The following is a 17,951-nucleotide window of genomic DNA, read 5'->3' as shown; positions in this document are numbered from 1 at the left end:
AACTGTAGAGTTTAGAATTGGCAGACCTTTTAAAACGACTTTTCAAATCATATAAATCTTCTAACTTAACCATCGATTTAGGTATAGCATTATCAATGCTATTTTGCTGAATTTGGTGATCATGATGGTCTTCGTCAATTATTTGATTTGAGTAGGGTCCTTCAGAAGTGAGGAAATTTACAATGTCAGGATCATCGTTGAATACTCTCCAGTTGGTGATGTTGTCAGGGATGGATGGTCTAAAGATTAATTCTATTGAGAACCTATCGGGACTAAAATCTTCGGAGGGAATAAGTCTAGAGGCTACGTTAGCTAACAGGTCTGCGCTCACATTTTGGAGTCTTGGGATTGACGAAATATTGAATGCTATGAAATGTGAAGTCAGATCTTGTACTAAAGATTGATAGTGGTTTAAATGACTTGACAGACAGTGTATGGTGTTACGTACCTGTTTGACGACAATTTCAGAATCTCCAAAGACTTGAAGACACTTAACATTCAACCCGATTGCTTTGTATAGGCCTTGCACAAAGGCTTCGTACTCCGCTGTATTTTTTGTGCAATCGAACTCAAGTCTGCATGTGAGAATGATCTTGTTTCCGTCTAGGCTAATCAGAACGCATCCTTCTCCTGCTCCCTCGTTAGATTTAGAGCCATCAAAATATAATTTCCAAAATAAAGATGTGTTTACAGAGTTATCTAAAAAATTAAAACACTTTTAATCATCAGTTTGGGAAAAAATTTCAACTTGGGACAAAACTGAATTTTCTAAGTAAGGTGAGGTGTGAGCATTGAAATTGCCGAGGAAAGAATCTACCGAGTAATTTCCTATGATACTGATGTTGTATGCTATTGCTTCATTCTCTCCTTCCAATTCAGTCACTATGTACTTTTGGTGCAACTCTCGTTCAACCTTTATTTGATTGGGTTTACCATTGTAGGGTAACCACATGTGCGACCAGTCGGTTGAGAAATATCCGTGGAGTTTTTCAGACCAATCCATGCTAAGAATTAAACCATATAATTCAGGGATATCAGCTACTAGAATGTCGATAACCTGACATACTTTCGGGTTAGACGAAAATCTTATGGTCACCTGGTTAAGTTCACCAATCACTTCGACTTGAGATCGATCAAGTTGAACTATGGGCACTGCGAATTTCTGTGGCTGAACATCCAATTTGGCACATATTGATCTGGGTAAAATATTCGTTGAAGCACCAGAATCGACCAAGAAATTGTGCATGTTTTTATTGAAAATTTGATAAGTGAGAAGAAAAGGAGGAGTATGGAATCTTGACCTTCCTCCAATCAAGGCAATGTCATTCGGATCAATCTTATTGATCATGTTGGTTGGAGGTCTTCCCATGTTGTGGGAAGCTACAGCTGTAGGTAAAGATGTAGTAGGCACGACATGTAATTCTTTCATCATTATTTTCTGTTGATGTTTAAATTTGCTCAATTCGTAAATAGTGATATTAGCTCTAGTCTTTTTCATGTCATCGATAATGTTATACTCCACTTCATCCGACACTATCAGTGTTCTTGATGGAGGTGCTTGATCTGATTGGACAGGGCTAAATTGGGTCGCTCTAGCAGTTGTTTTCTTTGTTGCGACCTTATCTTTTGTTGCAGGGCTTGCGCCCTTCTGTTTAGGGGTAGTTTGGGGAGGATCAAGTTGATTTTTGCTTCGTGTGCTAACCGGAAATGCTTCTTGATCCTCTTCTTGTGGGAGGATGAAATCCCACATTCCTTGTAGTTCCACAACTTCTTCATCATCGGTCTACCCTTCAGTGGTATTCTCTTCTTCTTCTTCTTCTTCTTCAGATTCGACGTTTGAGACAGCATTGGGTGGTTTCACCTCCATGGGAGGATTTCTTTTAAAAGATCTGTAGGGATTTTTTGAAGAATTTTCTGCTACTTGTTTTCTTATGTCAATCATCTCATTGTACATGGCCTTTAACACCTTTTGTAATCCTTCCATATCGAAAGGATCTTTCGTTTGCTTCTTCTTGGTGTCTTCTTTGAAAGAGATTTTCTTAGATTTGCGTTCTTCTATTGCAGATCTCTTTTCTAGGGCAACTACGCATTTTTCTACTGCTAACGCCTCAGTTAAATTTTCAACTAAGGTCGTCTTGTTTGCCCTATCTATGAAGATAGCCAAGTTTGATGGTAAGGCCGTGATGTACCATTCACATCTTACTTCCTCGCTGGGTTGAGAAGCAGCGGGAATTTTGTTGAGGATCTTATTGAACCGTAAATTGAAATCTTAAATGGGTTCTCTAGCCTCAGCTTTAAGATTAGATAGGTCATTGATCAATGTCGTTGTTGATCTGTCATCGCCAAACTTGGTGAGGAATTGAATTTGAAAAATGTCCCAACTTGTAATGGACCCGGAAGGTAACGAAAAGTACCATGACCCGGTTGTTCCTTGCGTTGTATAAGGAAAAAGTCAGATGACAACATCTTCGTTAGTAACTCCGTTGAGATTAACAGAAAGCATGAAATTATTGAGATGCTCTTCAGCTAGCATGCCTGTTTCTAGATTGAATTTAGGTAGCCATTTCTCAGGATGGGCCGGTATTGGGCTCAGGGGTGGAGGCATTAAAACCGCCCCAGGATTGTTCCATGGAGACTAGGCCATCGTTGAGCTGCTAGTTAATGAAAGTGCAGAAGATAGTCCCTGATGCTGAGAAGATGAAGATATTATGATCTTTGATGATTGAAGAGGAAGGGTTGTGGAAGATGGATGAGTGATTTGGGATGAGGATGTGGGTGGTTGACTTCGCGGTGAGGGGGTTGAAATGGACAAAGTAGATGAAAGAGTCTCATGGTCAGACTCTGGTGGTGTTTTCCTTGCTCTTTTCCTAGTAGGGAGAGGGAGTTCACTTGGTTGAATACCGAATTTTTCACTCTTCAATCTGGTCAGGGGATGAGCAGGATTGTACTGCGAAGTCATGCTGCTGTTAGATTTATCAGACCTATGAGAAAAAATAGAGAATCCCTGGAGTTTACGAATCAAAGTTTGAATTTCAGGGGGTTCAATGATGAGTTGGTCTGATATATTAGAGTAGGTAGCAGCGGTGGATACTCGAGCGACTTCTAACTCCGGGTTTAACCATACTGGAGAAGTCGGGGGAGTTGATGAGGGTGATTTACTCTCAGAATGGCATTTAGATTTTGACTTAGTTGCCATTCATAGTTCGTGCCCTCCTTCTAGTGCCAAATATGTTGAGGGCCCCGAAATCGGGTCAACAACAAGGGGGATACCCACCCGGTCCGGAACCTGGTTGGCGGCTCCTTGCCCGTTTGGTGTAGCGGGTCCGACTGGGGATAATGGGACCAGCTTCCCAATCCAAAGGATGTGTGTGTGTGTAGATTTTGATGATGCTAATTTAGAGGTAATTTTAAGCTAATTTAATTCTAAACTCTAAACTGACTCTATGCTATTGTAATCTAACAAAAAATAGCACATCTAATCTATACTAACCCGGGGTAGAATTATTTCATTATGCGATCTAAAAATATTTCATACAATAACTGGTAATAAAGATCATTCAGCTATCATAAGAATATAAATCAATTAAGATAAACCATTATGCATAAGAAGTTAGGCAAAACAGTTGTGAACAGCATATCGCATAACAGTTTATTCATATTTCAAGCACAATAAATGACTCCACCGTACAAAAGTGCCAAATGGTAACCCACACATTCATACATTAACATATAAACAACTCAGGTGTATATCACTCTAAGAATATAAGCATAAATTAATCAAGAGATAAAAGTACCATTTATGACTGATTTCGCTCACAAACTTCAAGCAATAGCGATTTATCTCTACTTACTTCTAACATCTACTAAGAGTAGAGAAGTACAACATCAGTAGCAGACATTAAAATGCAAACATAAATAAATCTCGATCCATCCATTCATCAAAAACCCCCTCCGAGGGTGCAAAAGTGCATGTTCTGAGGACAAGTTTTTTGACAAATTTCCGGACCCTTCTCCAAATGCCATGAGAAGGGTTAAATACTACTAACTAACTAATCTTAATTACACAAATTTAGGAAACGGCTTCAAATGACCACCCTTTTACTAAATCAAATTTATTTCTAAAAATTGAATCTAATTTCTAACCGTTTTTGTATCTGCTCCTTAGTGCTGTAAGCAATGCAAGGTTCGCCTAGAAAGAGTCGGCTGGTTGTCTTTTTCTTTTGCTCGAGCGATAAAAGTAGAAATAACAAAAGTTGCCACCTCTTTCTAACAAACTAGAAGATATTTTTTAAAATCTTCCTCTAACTGGGTGTATTTGCTGTGTGTATACTTAGTATAACCCAGATTTCTTTCAAACTAATTGTGATGTTGCTATTTCGGTTTCCTGTCGTGCGAATGACTCAATGAGTTAGGGATTTCGTTTCCTGAACAATTCTCTGTATTGAAAATTTCTTCCGTTCTTTTTTCCATGCTTTTCTGGAGCGTCCTCCCTCTTTAGCGTTTTTCTTTTTTGCTTTACCCAGTCTGAGCTCCACGATCTTTCGCAAACATGCTGCTTTTGTGCACCTTTGACTCTAGTCTTGGATAGTCTATTTTCATGAGTGTCTGTTGAGTGATACTCTGCAATCTGTGGCTCTGTTGCATGCGGCATCCATTTGCGAAGGCATCTCCTCTCTGTTCTTCAAGTATTGGCGCTTTCCCCTTTTCCTTAGATGTTTCCTGCATATAGATTTATATTAGTTGCTGCCTTGTAGTTTACGCAAAGGAAAAGAGAAATGACGAAAAGATTGACATGAAAGCTTTAAGTTCTAATGAATGCATAATCATGACACTCATAATGACTTGACTCTTCGAAAAACGCAACACGATCATCCTTGGATACTCAGGCGTGCAATCATTAATTTCCCTTAAGGTGCGCACTCAATTTTGGGTTTACAGATCATGCCGAAGAAACTTTGTGATGAGTGGTTTCTGCGATTCGCATCGAAGCAATTAATAGTCTCATTCATCGCAGATCGCAGATCGCAATTTTCATTTGATCATTGTGCGCTACTTATGTGACGTTGCGATATGCGACGCCGCATATCGGCCATCGGCGATTCCTTATGCTTTCTATTTAAGAGCACTTCCAACATGTGCGATGCGATGAATGTCACATCGCTTTTTTGCAGCTTATTTATGCGCATAGGAAAACGCTTCACTCTCTCTTTGCAATGCGATATAGATTTTAGGGAGTTAAATACAAAAAAATTGATAAAAAATATTTTTGGGATTTTTTGTTAAGGGTCCCCCTTTGCTTGATGTTATTGCTAATACCAAACAAAGAGGGGGGTTGTTGGTGACCACAACACTACCTAGACCCTTGATATGCCCAGATGTGAACTTCATCATTAAATATTTGTAAAGGAATAGATGGTTAGGTCTTTCATCTTACCTAAATCAATCATTATCTTTCCACATTCTATCAATAGCTCGTTCTGCTTTTTCCTGCCTCTTTTCTTTCCTGTCTTTGTAGGTGCTAATCCTGGTGTGGTTTTCATAGTTTTCACACCTTCATTACCTTGCCTTTCATTGCTTCTTTGCTTCTCCATCCCTTTAGCCTTCTTTTTCCATATGAACAGCTGCTAAACTCTATTAAACTCTTCTTGAGGTAATGAGTCTACCCCTCCCATGGTTCCCTGTTTCAAGAACCCTTCCATATCTAGGTGTCCTTTAGAATCTCTTGTAGTTTGTGGTCCTCCATTTCCATCTAACTCTGGGTCATTTCTTGGTCCATTTCCAGTTCTGCATCACTCATCATGGTTTCTTTCCATATATTAATCTCCTGTGTTTGTTCCCGATCTTCTTCTTTCTCCTTCTCCACTATACTTCCTCCCATTGCCTGATCTACTTTTGTTATCTCTTCTTCTTCTTCGAGTACTTGGAACCTGTTTTGATTGATCTATTTCCCTTCTGTTTGATGTTTCTTTAGCCCCCTTTTGCCCCCCTTTCCTCTATGTACCACTTTGTGAAAGCTTTCAGTATCTTTCATTATGTTGGCTTTACTCTTATTCTCTATTTTGCTGAGAGTGCATTCTCTGAATAGGTGCCCATGCTCATGGAATCTATGGCATCTGAAAGGAATATGTTCATAATATAATGTTTGCACCCATTATTCATCAAAAAATTCCAAGATTACCTCATCCAGTAGAGCTCCAGATAGGTCCATCTCCACACATATTCTTGCAAAGGAAGTGTATTTCCCCTTCTAATGGCCTCAGAAGCTTTAACAAAACACCCTAATTTATTTCCTATGGCAGATAACGATTCCATTTCCCAATAATTAAGAGGAAGAGAATAGAGTCTTACCCATATGAGGACCGAGGTAAATGTCTCATGCTCCAGGACAAAATTCATAATCCATGGTCACATATAGAGACTTGCTACTACATAGAAGTAGGGCCCTCCTTCAATCACTTTGTCTTTATCTTCAATATTTATAAATACCACAGTGAAGAATCCATTTGACCCAAGATGTAGGTCTATGCTTCCTTTTGGTTTCTAGTGGTATTTAATCCATGTCTCTAAAGCTTTTTCAGTGGGCTATAATCCCATGAATTTAAAAATGATTGCATATCTCTGCATGTCGTCCCTATGTGCCTGCAGAGCAAGATCATTTAAAGCCACTCTAGGTGTGATATCAATTTTGGGTTTACATGGTCGCTTTGGTGCTTTTGTCTTTTGTTCCCTGTTCCTTGTCTTCTTCCTCATTTTCTTTTGTGCTATTATTCTCCCTTGATTTGGTACAATATTTCTCCTCTTCAATGTTCCTTTTCCCTACTTCTGAAGGACCTCTGTCATTTTCTATTGGTTTCTTACCTTTGTTGGCCACAACCTACTTGTAGGAGGGAGTGGAGCTCCCTCCTTCACGCCCTTCCATGGAGATCAACACCTGCTAAAGTCTGTAACCCTAGCTGTTCTCCTGCTTCCTCCACCTCCACAATGGTCATAGATATTAGATACATAATAGAAATGGAATTAAAATAATTTAAAGATGCAAGAGATTGTAGAGAATTTTTTTTTATTCAATTAATACATCGATGAATAAAATAATTTCCCTAAGGGTTAGCTTAATTGGTGTAAGTTTTATTGCTAAAGCACCTTGCCATTGGGAGGTCATTCGAAAAAATAATTTAAAAATAGTCAATTTTTTTAAGGAAAGAGATATATAATTGAAATAGTAAGAATTGAAACATTTAAAGAAAGAGGTAATTAATTTAAAAATAATAATGATAAATTTAATGGATGATACCATTTCAAGAATTATTCATTTTAAAATCATCTTTTCTTTTGATATTATGAAGTGGTTTTTATATTGTAAAGGGTTCCCTAACTATATAGGATTAGTAATTGGTCATTTTGTTTACAATTTTGACTTGCTCGAAATAAAGTACAATATAAATGTTCTATGATGATTGATTTAGGAATTTTGTCATGGAAATTCTTTTTATTATATTTTTTGAGTCGGGTTTGGATAAACATATTACTTTCACGAATGAAAATTTTTCCATACAAGAAAGAAATTTTGTGAACTTCTTGAAAGAACATGAGATCAATTTTACTTTTAACATATAAATAATTTCTTTAAAGTTTTATGAGGTTTGAAATATAGTGTATATTTCATTTTCTACTAAAATATTAGAGTAGTATATGAAAAAATTTAACTTATAAATAATTTCTTTAGAGTTTTATTAGGTTTGAAATATAGTGTATATTTCATTTTCTACTAAAATCTTAGAACAAGAGTCTATAATTTCATAAATACAAGGAATCAAGTTATAGCTTAGGAATGGGAAGTAGAGTCAGGTTTTTGGGATTTTTATAGAGGGTGGAACATAGGGATTTATTAACCTAGGAAATATAAAAGCCCATGAGTAATTGTTCTTGTTATTATGTGTCTTTGGTAGCTGCTTTATGAGGGTGTATATGTTGTTCATTTGTTGGTTATATGTTGGCTATAAGCATGGTTTCATAACAAATTGTAGTTATGGATCTTGACATGTTTTTATTAGATGATGAATGGTTAATGAATGAATGAGCTAAAAAATGTTATTGCAACTATTTTGTGAGGGAATTATATCTTCTTAATCATTCTTAGATAAGTATCAGAAAGTAAAGTATCATTAAGTTTTGGGTAATGGTATGGAGACAAAACTTTAACATGTAACATTAATTCTTGGGTTGTAGGCTCGGAACTGAGAAATTTGGACTACATTTGCATGGATGCAGTGTTATGCCTATGACAGGTAGTCTAGTTCAGTAAAATAATTATTCAGCTCAGTATTTGGGCACTGGGGGTGGTTTTTTAGCGTCCGAGTGTCCCGCAAATCTTGTAGAGTGTTATTTTATGGTTCATAGGTTCAATTGTCAGCCTGAATTCCATAAGTGAAGCTTGCAGATCGAGCCATGTCATAGTATCTCTTTGCCTCTTGTTTACCCTGATAGACCAGTGAAAGTGGGTAGATGTGGGAGGGGGTGGTTACAATAATAATTACAATTGGAACACATAATTAATATCATGTTGTATACACCTCGATCTAAAAATTGGAGGATTTGTTTTTTTTTTTTTTGAGTTTCCTATTCTTCATTAAGATAAGTCCAATAAATGTTTCTAATGTATCTCTCAAGACCAATAAAATGGTGAAATATAAAGAGAATATTCCAATTACTATTGGTGTACAAGGAACTAGATCATCATGATGTATCATGACATTTTCATGGGTCACATAAATTTACAAGAAGCTTCATAGCATTCACATTTGCACCTCCACATGAAGGGTCTATATTTTCATTAGATATCATTTCCATATCAATAAAATAATATGTAAAAGTAAAGTAATGGATGTAATTCATTACACCTCCTTATCTGTTGCTCCAGACTATGACAGGAATTTTGTCAGGTCAGGGTAACTCCAGAATGAATGAGCGGAAGAAAAACTGATTGCATTATTCATTAGCTAACTATCATTTATATACATAAATATGATGGATCAGTTCATCTTCTTGATGACTGTCCAGTTCACCCATCCATTGAGGATTAGGTGTCAACATTCCCCCCCTTAATCTGAAGGGATGTTGGTGAGTCCAAGCATCGTTCTGAATCTTTCAAGCTTTTCTCTTCCAAGCGCTTTGGTGAAGATGTCTGCAATTTGCTCGTTTGTGGAACAATGACGGAGATGGATTGTTTTGGCCTCAACATGATGTCGGATCAGATGATATTTAGTATTGATGTGGTTAGTACGATCATGGAACTTTGGGTTCTTGGCCAACTTTATTGCATAGGTGTTATCAATCATGAGTGGAGTTGATTGTATTTGTTTTACCTTCAAATCTTCAAGAATTTTCCTGAGCCACACAATTTCTTTCGTTGCTTCAGCTGCTGCCACATATTCTGCTTCTGTTGTGGAATCTGCTGGTACTGATTGTTTGTGTGATCTCCAGGAGACAGCTCCTGATCCAAGACTCATAGCATATCCTGAAGTAGATACCCCAGTTTCTTTGTCTCCATCGAAGTCTAAATCAGAGTATCCAATCAAGTTGAAGTCGTCCACCTGTGTATACTTGATTCCAAGGTCTTGAGTTCCCTTCAAGTACCTTAGAACTCTTTTTGCAGCAGACCAATGTCCCTCACAAGGCTTTTGCATAAACCTGGAGAGGATTCCAACAGCAAATGAAATGTCTGGTCTGGTAGTAGTGAGGTAGATGAGACTTCCTACAAGCTGTCTATACTTTGTTACATCCTCAAATTCCTTTCCTTTAATAGATGTGAGCTTCAAGTTTTGTTCCATTGGAGTAGAAAGAGGATTGCACTCTGTCATGCCAAATCTGTTTAACAATTCTCCAATGTATTTCTTTTGAGAAAGAAATATGGACTTTGGATGTTGGGTTACTTCAATGCCAAGATAGTAATGAACATAGCCCAAATCAGTCATTTCAAAAAAATTTCCTAATTCTTTCTTTATGGATGTAATATAGCTTTCATTGTTCCCTGTCATTAAAATATCATCTACATATACCACAAGATATACAACTGTTTTGCCAACTTTCTTGACAAATAAAGTTGCATCATCAAGATCAAAATGATTGAAGTTGAGTTTCAGAAGATGTTGAGTTAGTTTTTCATACCAGGCTCGTGGTGCTTGTTTGAGGCCATACAAGGACTTCACAAGTTTGCATACTTTATGTTCATGTCCTTTCACAGCAAATCCTTCAGGCTGGGACATAAAAACATTATCTTCTAGATCTCCATTCAAGAATGCAGTTTTTACATCCATTTGATGGACTTTCCAACCGTTCTGTGCAGCTAGTTCAAAGAGTGTCTGGATGGTGACCCATTTTGCTGTGGGGGCAAAAGTTTCCTCATAATCGACCCCTTCCTTCTATGCAAAACATTTTTCCACAAGCCTAGATTTGTGCTTGCCAAGTGAGCCATCAGCTTTGTATTTGTTCTTGTAGACCCACTTGCAGCCAATTGGTTTGGTTCCAAATGGAGGATCAACGAGCTTCCAAGTGCCATTCTTTATGAGGGCATCATACTCCTTCTGCATCGCTTCTTTCCATTCATCATGAGAAGCAACTTCTTTGAAGGGAGTTGGTTCAAAATCTGTAGACAAGTTCAATTAACAATCATAAGTAACATCCATATCAACAGGTGAATTAGAGTTATCTACATCACCTCCATCTTGTCGGTTTGTATTTCTGGTTCCTGTTTTTCCAATTTCATCAGGATGAACACTTTCAAGTGTCTTTGTCAGCCACTTTGGGGGACCTTTCTGAGATGGTCCAGGCTGCTCTGTTGATTGAGTTGGGTCTGAATCAAGATTGAGTCTCCCAATTCTATCAATTACATCACTTAAAGCATCATCTGTTGTTGGAGTGTCATGCAGGGGAGATTGTTCTTCAGAAGAAGATTCCACATGTTGATCTAGTATAGGAATTCCCCCCTTCAAGATGTGGAATCTAATTATCAAACTCTTGGAATGATTTCGTTTTTGTGAATCTATCCAAGCGATCAAGTTGCCGCTCAACAACACTGTCCGATTTGGATGATTCAAGAAAAATGACATCTCTAGATACAACAAAATTTTTATTTACTTCATCATAGAGACAATATGCTTTAGATGTGTTTGAATACCCCAGGAAGATACACTTACGACTTCTAGCACCAAGTTTGTTTCTATGTACCTTTGGTATTAAAGCAGAACAGGTGGAACCAAAGATCCTGAGATGTTTTACGGAAGGAACATGTCCATACCATAATTCATAAGGAGTTTTGTTTCTTATAGCACTAGATGGACATCTATTCTTTATATATGCAGCACATAGAACAGCATCAGCCCAAAACATTATCTTTACATTTTTTAAGAAAAGCATGGATCGTACCATATTCAAAATTGTTCTGTTCATGCTTTCAGCTACACCATTCTGTTGAGGATTATAAGGCACAATTGTTTGATGTTTGATCCCATGTTGGCGAAGATAGTTTTCAAATTCATTTGATGTATATTCTTTTCCATTATCAGTGCGAATAGACCCAATATGAGATTGTGCATCATTTTCAATCCACTTATGAAAATTATTGAATGTTTGAAAAGCAACAGATTTTTTCTTCAATAGATAAACCCAACACATTTTGGTGTAATCATCAATAAATGTCATGATATATTTATTTCCATTTGCAGAAGGAACGGGCATTGGACCACATAAATCTGAATGAATGAGTTCAAGATTCCTATGTGCTCTTGAATGTGAATCATGAAAAGACTGTTTGCTATGCTTTCCTAGAATGCAAGCATCACATTGCTTATGTTTTCTAGGAATTGTAGGCAAACCAGCAACACCATTTTTCTTCAACAAGCGGAGACTATCATAGTTTAAATGTCCAAATATAGCATGCCATAATAAACTTGATGGAAGTGTACCTTCTTCATGATGAGAAATATATGAGAAATGTTGTGCATAAGCAGAAGTTCCTTGCAGTTTAAGAAGTCTTTCTTCTTCTATACCCCTCATGACAAGTGAGTGGTCAGATGCCTTTCTTACCTCAAGCTTGCCATCAAACATATGAATGGAGTGACCTTGCTGGCGGATGTGGACCAGGGACAACAAGTTTCTCTTGAGCTATGGGAGATATAGAACATGATCCAGAAGAAAGTCTGGAAGACGAGGCAGTTTAAGCCTGATTGTGCCAAGCCCTGATGGCTTGATTTTTGACTGATCTGCAAAGTATACTGCTCCATCAACATTGTTAGTGAAATCTTCAAGAAAACTTTCCTATGAGTCATATGACAGGTTTCTCCTGAGTCAAGCAACTAATCATTTTTCGAAGAAGCAAGTGAAGCATTAAACAAATCTTCATTTACTCCAATGTTACATTGTGCCTCAATATAGTGAGCGGATTCAGGTGATTTACCTTTGTATGTGTCATCAGTTTTACCTTTATGCTGGTTTCTTATCTGCTCAATTTTGTCCCATGGTAGCTTGCATGTAGAAGCATCATGTGATCCATTTCGTTTGCAGCGAATGCAATGCAGATCTGCCTTTTCTGCTTGAGAATGTCTGCCCCCCCTGCCTCTAAAGTATCTTCCTCTTCCTCTTCGTCCACCTCTTCCTCTTGTAGAATCTTGAGCAGGATGCTTTTCTTTATGAGCAAGGCAAACAGTCTCTTCAGAAGATTCAGGGACTGTTTTCTTTCCAAAGGCTTTCTCTCTTTCAGCAAACTTTTTCACAAGAGACTCAAAGGTTATGTCTTTAAGATTTCCATTTGCTTGTAAAGACTCAAGATAATTAGAGTAGGTAGGATAGAGTGCTTTGAGAAAGGAAATAAGAGAGATATCCAGCTCAACCTTAGTGGATTTAATATCATGCATTATAGACTTTATTTCAGATGCAAGAGCAAGGGGATCATTATTTTTTAGTTCAAGAGTGAAGAGTTTAATCATGAGCTGAACAACTTCAAGTGAAGAATGTGAATCATAGAGTTCTTTCAGCTTTTGTAAAGCTTCAAAGGCAGTGGAATAGGATGAAATATGACGACTTACTTCTTCATTTACAGATGCTGCGATCAATGCATAGGCTTTGTTGTTCTTGTTTTCCCAAATGACAAGTTCTTTATCAGATATAGGTTTCACAGGGTCTTTGTCTTCTTCTCCGACACACACTCCTTTCCACAACTCATTGTAGATGAGGGTGTGTTTTACCATCCGAGACCATTCAGAATAGTTCTCCTTGCCAGTGAGAACTATTCCGACCATAGAGATGATTGAATGCATTCTGTAAAAGAATGTCTCTGCTAAAAAAATTCTGTAAAAAAAAAACTTCTGCTGAAAAAATCCTTATGCCACAGCCTTATGCACTTTTTCTTCTAACGTTTGATAGAAGCATCAGCATTTATTATATCACTGCAATATTACTATGTTTTGAATGTATTCACTTCAAAACGCATAAAGGATATATTACTTCAATATATATTACTTCAATATATATCAAGCAATACTACAAAACATTCTGGAAACACAACAATGCTTTGAATCATATAAACTGCGTATATCATGAATTCAACAAACTGCTCAACCACTATACAAAAAAAAACGCATCTCCACCCTATACAAAAAATGCCATACGAAGTTAAAAAATCAACTGCATAATACTAAAGTCCTAGCAGTCTTCGTAATACCCAGTGTTGATGGCGACTGTTGAGGCTCTTGCATTCTGCGAGTCTTTGATTGCAAAAGGTTCTATTTGAGAACTCCATAAAAAAGGTTCTCTATAAAACGGTTTTGGGTTAACAACGCCATTTTGAAGGTGACGGAATTAAGCTGAGCAGCTCGCAATGGCGCTGGATGAGCAGACAAACAAGCTCTTTAGAATCCGACGTACAGTTCTTCAGATGCTCAATGACAGAGATTATCTCGTGGGTGATTTTGAGATCAACACAACCAAAGAGCAGTTCCTGGATAAGTTCGGAGAAGACCCAAAGAAGGAAGATCTTGTTATCAATAAAGCCAAGCGCAACAATCCTTCAGAACAGTTATTTGTCTTCTTTCCGGAAGAGGCGAAAGTGGGAGTGAAGACCATCAAAACATATGTGGAACGTATAAAATCTGAGGGTGTGTTTCGACAGCAGTTGTCGCTGTTGGACAGCACACAAAGACAGCAGTCAACCTTCGACGGGGTTTGAAGGCGGCACCAAAATGCAAGTAAACTCTTCAGAGCCGAACGGTTGTAGAGTATATCCCCGTCAAGAAGTGAAGAATGATGGAAGCTCAAAAAATTTTGCAGAGAAAGGGTAACGACTCTCTGCCTGAAGATGCAGAACGTGCCAAGGAAGCCGAGTCAAAAACGCAGAGACCAACGAGAAAATTTCCCTGAGCGTTCTCCTTCTGCATAGAACGGTAATCGAGAGGGGGTAAAACGGATGCGCAGAGAATCATGAGGCGCAGTCAATCAATGATGCGCAGAGAATCAATAATACTCTGGACGGATGCAGTGCTCAGAACAGCAGGAGTTACAACTATTTCTGGGACCTGTGCTCTGATACCATGTCAGGCCAGGGTAACTCCAGAATGAATGAGCGGAAGAAAAACTGATTTCATTATTCATTAGCTAACTATCATTTATATACATAAATATGATGGATCAGTTCATCTTCTTGATGACTGTCCAGTTCACCCATTCGTTGAGGATTAGGTGTCAACAAATTTGGTCAACACAATGGCAATAATTTGGGAAAAATTGGGTTGTAGTATAGTTAGAATAATTTTTAATTACCCCCCAAAAATCCCTCCTCATTTTTGTGATCAACACAATGAAAAACTTTCTTAACATATTTGGAAGTTTCTCTAGTAATAATGGGCACACTAAAAGAAATGAATTGCAAACACTCATTTATTCATATGTTACATATTGTTTTGAATCTTTCCTAATGTTATATCATAGAATTTCTTTCTCTAGAAAAGTTGAGTACTTGAAACCTCAAAGCTAAAGGAAAAGAACGAGAATGTGTAACATCATCAACACATTGTTCTTTATCTGGTTCACATCCATAAATCCACTAGTAGTGGGATTTTTCTTACTGATGGAAGCTTGATTGACACCAAATTTTCATCCCGCCTACTAACCTCTCTATAACAATCCCATGAACGTGAAAAAGTAAATGTTGTTAAAAAAATATATGAAGTGGAGTTTTAATTCAGGAAGAAAAAAGAAGGGAGATGATTCGATGTAAAAAGTACTAACATAAAAGTTTGTATTTTGATGGACATAAAAATATTCCTTTTACCAAAGCCATTAAACCTATGTTAAATTTCTCTGATTAATAATATAATAGTACAATATTTTGTTGCAAGAAGAGTATATTATTGGAGGCTTGATGGGGTATCACATGGAAAATTTGACTGCACCATGTTGAACATTCATGCATTTGTATACTTGAAAATACATATATGTTTTCAAAGCCAAAATCATATTTTGGTGACAATGCATGTTAACTATTATTATATTTGTAATGCTTAACATTAGTCATTTGCATTGAATTGATCATTTGTAATATCTATAGCTAGATCTACCTACAAGTTGCACCGTAGAATTCCTGATTTTTATCTACTACCATAGTAGCCAAAATACACAAAAATTAGTTCTAACTAAGTCTTAAGTAAGTTAGTAACTACACATAGTTTGCAATTTTCTTTTTACTATATGATACATTCTAATGGTAGGCACTCTACCATACATATACATATATGTGTGTGTGCACGTGTGTGTGTGTGTGTGTGTGTGTGTGTGTGTGTGTGTGTGTGTGTGTGTGAAATGGACATTATGAGTAAAAGAAACCTATTAAACCCAAGGAATTTCTTACATGATGGAATAACACTGAAGTTTCCTACCTTATTTATCAAGAGAGTAGAATCTATTCATTTTAGAGAGCCATTGAATTACAATTTGATTTTCCTATCCTGTTATGCGAGACGGAAAACCAATTTCTACATTCTAATCTTTCTGCCATGAAACAATCTATACATTTCCCTATCCTTCTATAGTTGAAAATATTAGCAAGTCATGCTGGTACTCCCCTCTCAAACTCTACTTGACCCTACTATTGGGTAGGTCTGACCCATAAGTGCATGCTTCTTGGGATAGCTCAACTCATTGATGAGTGGAAAGTTTTTAGACTGTGAGTCCCCAGACAAATAAATTTTTCATGAGTGGACTATATAGAATTATTTCCTATATAAATACAATGAGAATGTGAGTCCCCATACAAATACATTTGCCATGAGTGGATTGTATGGAAGTATTTACTATAGAAATGCAATGAGGAAGTAAGATATTTTAAAATACTAAAACACAAGAGCATTTGGATAACATGGTCGACCATCATTGGATATATTTGAGAAATATATTAACTTTAACCTAAATCAACACATGGTTACAAGTTTCTGCAATAAAAAATCCTTTGCATATTCAACTTAGATCATGGCAGCCAAGACACTGATTTTTATAGTTTGACAGTAGGAATTTTCTCCTCTCCCAAACAAAATTTTCCCTTCTTTCACAAGTAAGAAACATCTTTACAATTTCTGAGAGTACTTATACTACAAATAAATTTTCCTTTTTAATATCAGATCAAGATCCAATTAAATTCAGAACATGGACGCTATATCTAAATTTAAAATCCCCTTACATGTGTAGAGAAAAGAAAGAAATAATGTTTATATGCCTTACCATAATACTTATTAATAAATGGAATCTGCAAAATTAAACTCAACCTAAACAATATAGGGCCAAACATATAACTATCTCAACATTATGTATCGAGGCTCCTTGTTCTTTGCAACAACTAAATCGGTTCTACCATAAATTTATATCTACATCTATCATAAATATGACTTCATGAAAGTCTTTCCTTGAGAAAAATCAATGAGGAGGCGAACATGACGGAGCAACATAAACAATTCATAACATGATATACCATCATGGAAATATTCCAGAAATAGATAAAATTTAACATGAGAGAGTGGATGATTCTAATTTCTACAATATATAGCCTTTGAACAACAAAAATTGACTTTCCTTACCTTTTCCTAGATACAATTTCCCCCTTCCCTCAACTAAAATTTCCCTTCTCTCATAGGCAGGAAAAAAACTTTTGCATTTCTAAAAACTATAGTCTTGTATTTATTGTATAGGAAAAATTTCCTTCTTAATATTACATCAAGAACCAAACCACGTTTGAATTTTGGACACTAGTTATAAACTTAAAACCCTTACATGTGCAGACAAAAGAAACAAATTGTTTTTATATGTTACAGAACCACATGTGCTTTTCAATAATACCTATTAATAAATGGAACCTGCAAAATAAAATCAATCTCAACAATATATGGACATACATACAATTAACTCAACATTATGAAGCTATAGATACAACCTCAATTTTCACAAAAGATAAAAATGGTTGTGAAAACATAGGGTAAACATGCATTCATGAAACTATTTTCAGAAATAATTCCAAGGCAGCGGAAACTAACATACACATAGATACAACAATACCTTGGCGTTGGAAATATATGTGATATAAATAGCTTGAACAAGATAAAATTTGTAGAAGCACATGTTTTCAAAAGAAGATTTACTTTCAGGACTCATTTGCTCAATAGATTATGTTCAAGCTTAGCATGAATATTACAAAAGACTTGTTAAATATTGACCAATTGAGTAATATACCAATTTCATTGATTAATATACCAATGTTATTAATCAATATCCAAATAGATGCAAGGCACTTTGATCTATATAATTTGAAATTATTTAAAAGAACAAATGTGTATTGATAAACAATCACTTCGAATAATACTTATATTAGTATATAAGTAAGATTGGGTTATTTTTGTTGGATTTTTGTTGAGATATTT

At 36.5% G+C, this 17,951-nt stretch overlaps 1 pseudogene; it reads left to right on the top strand.

The window, feature by feature from the left end:
• The first annotated feature begins 13,870 nt into the window (after positions 1 to 13,870).
• LOC149195104 (DNA-directed RNA polymerases II and IV subunit 5A pseudogene) lies at positions 13,871 to 14,218 on the top strand (annotated as a pseudogene).
• The last annotated feature ends 3,733 nt before the right edge of the window (positions 14,219 to 17,951 follow it).

This window comes from Pinus tabuliformis, chromosome 2_2 (genome assembly GCF_031772625.1).
Source record: "Pinus tabuliformis cultivar Carrire ecotype Pingquan chromosome 2_2, CPIR1, whole genome shotgun sequence".
NCBI lineage: Eukaryota > Viridiplantae > Streptophyta > Pinopsida > Pinales > Pinaceae > Pinus > Pinus tabuliformis.
Note: the sequence above shows the minus strand (reverse complement) of the source record. Positions and strands in the feature narration are given on the sequence as shown.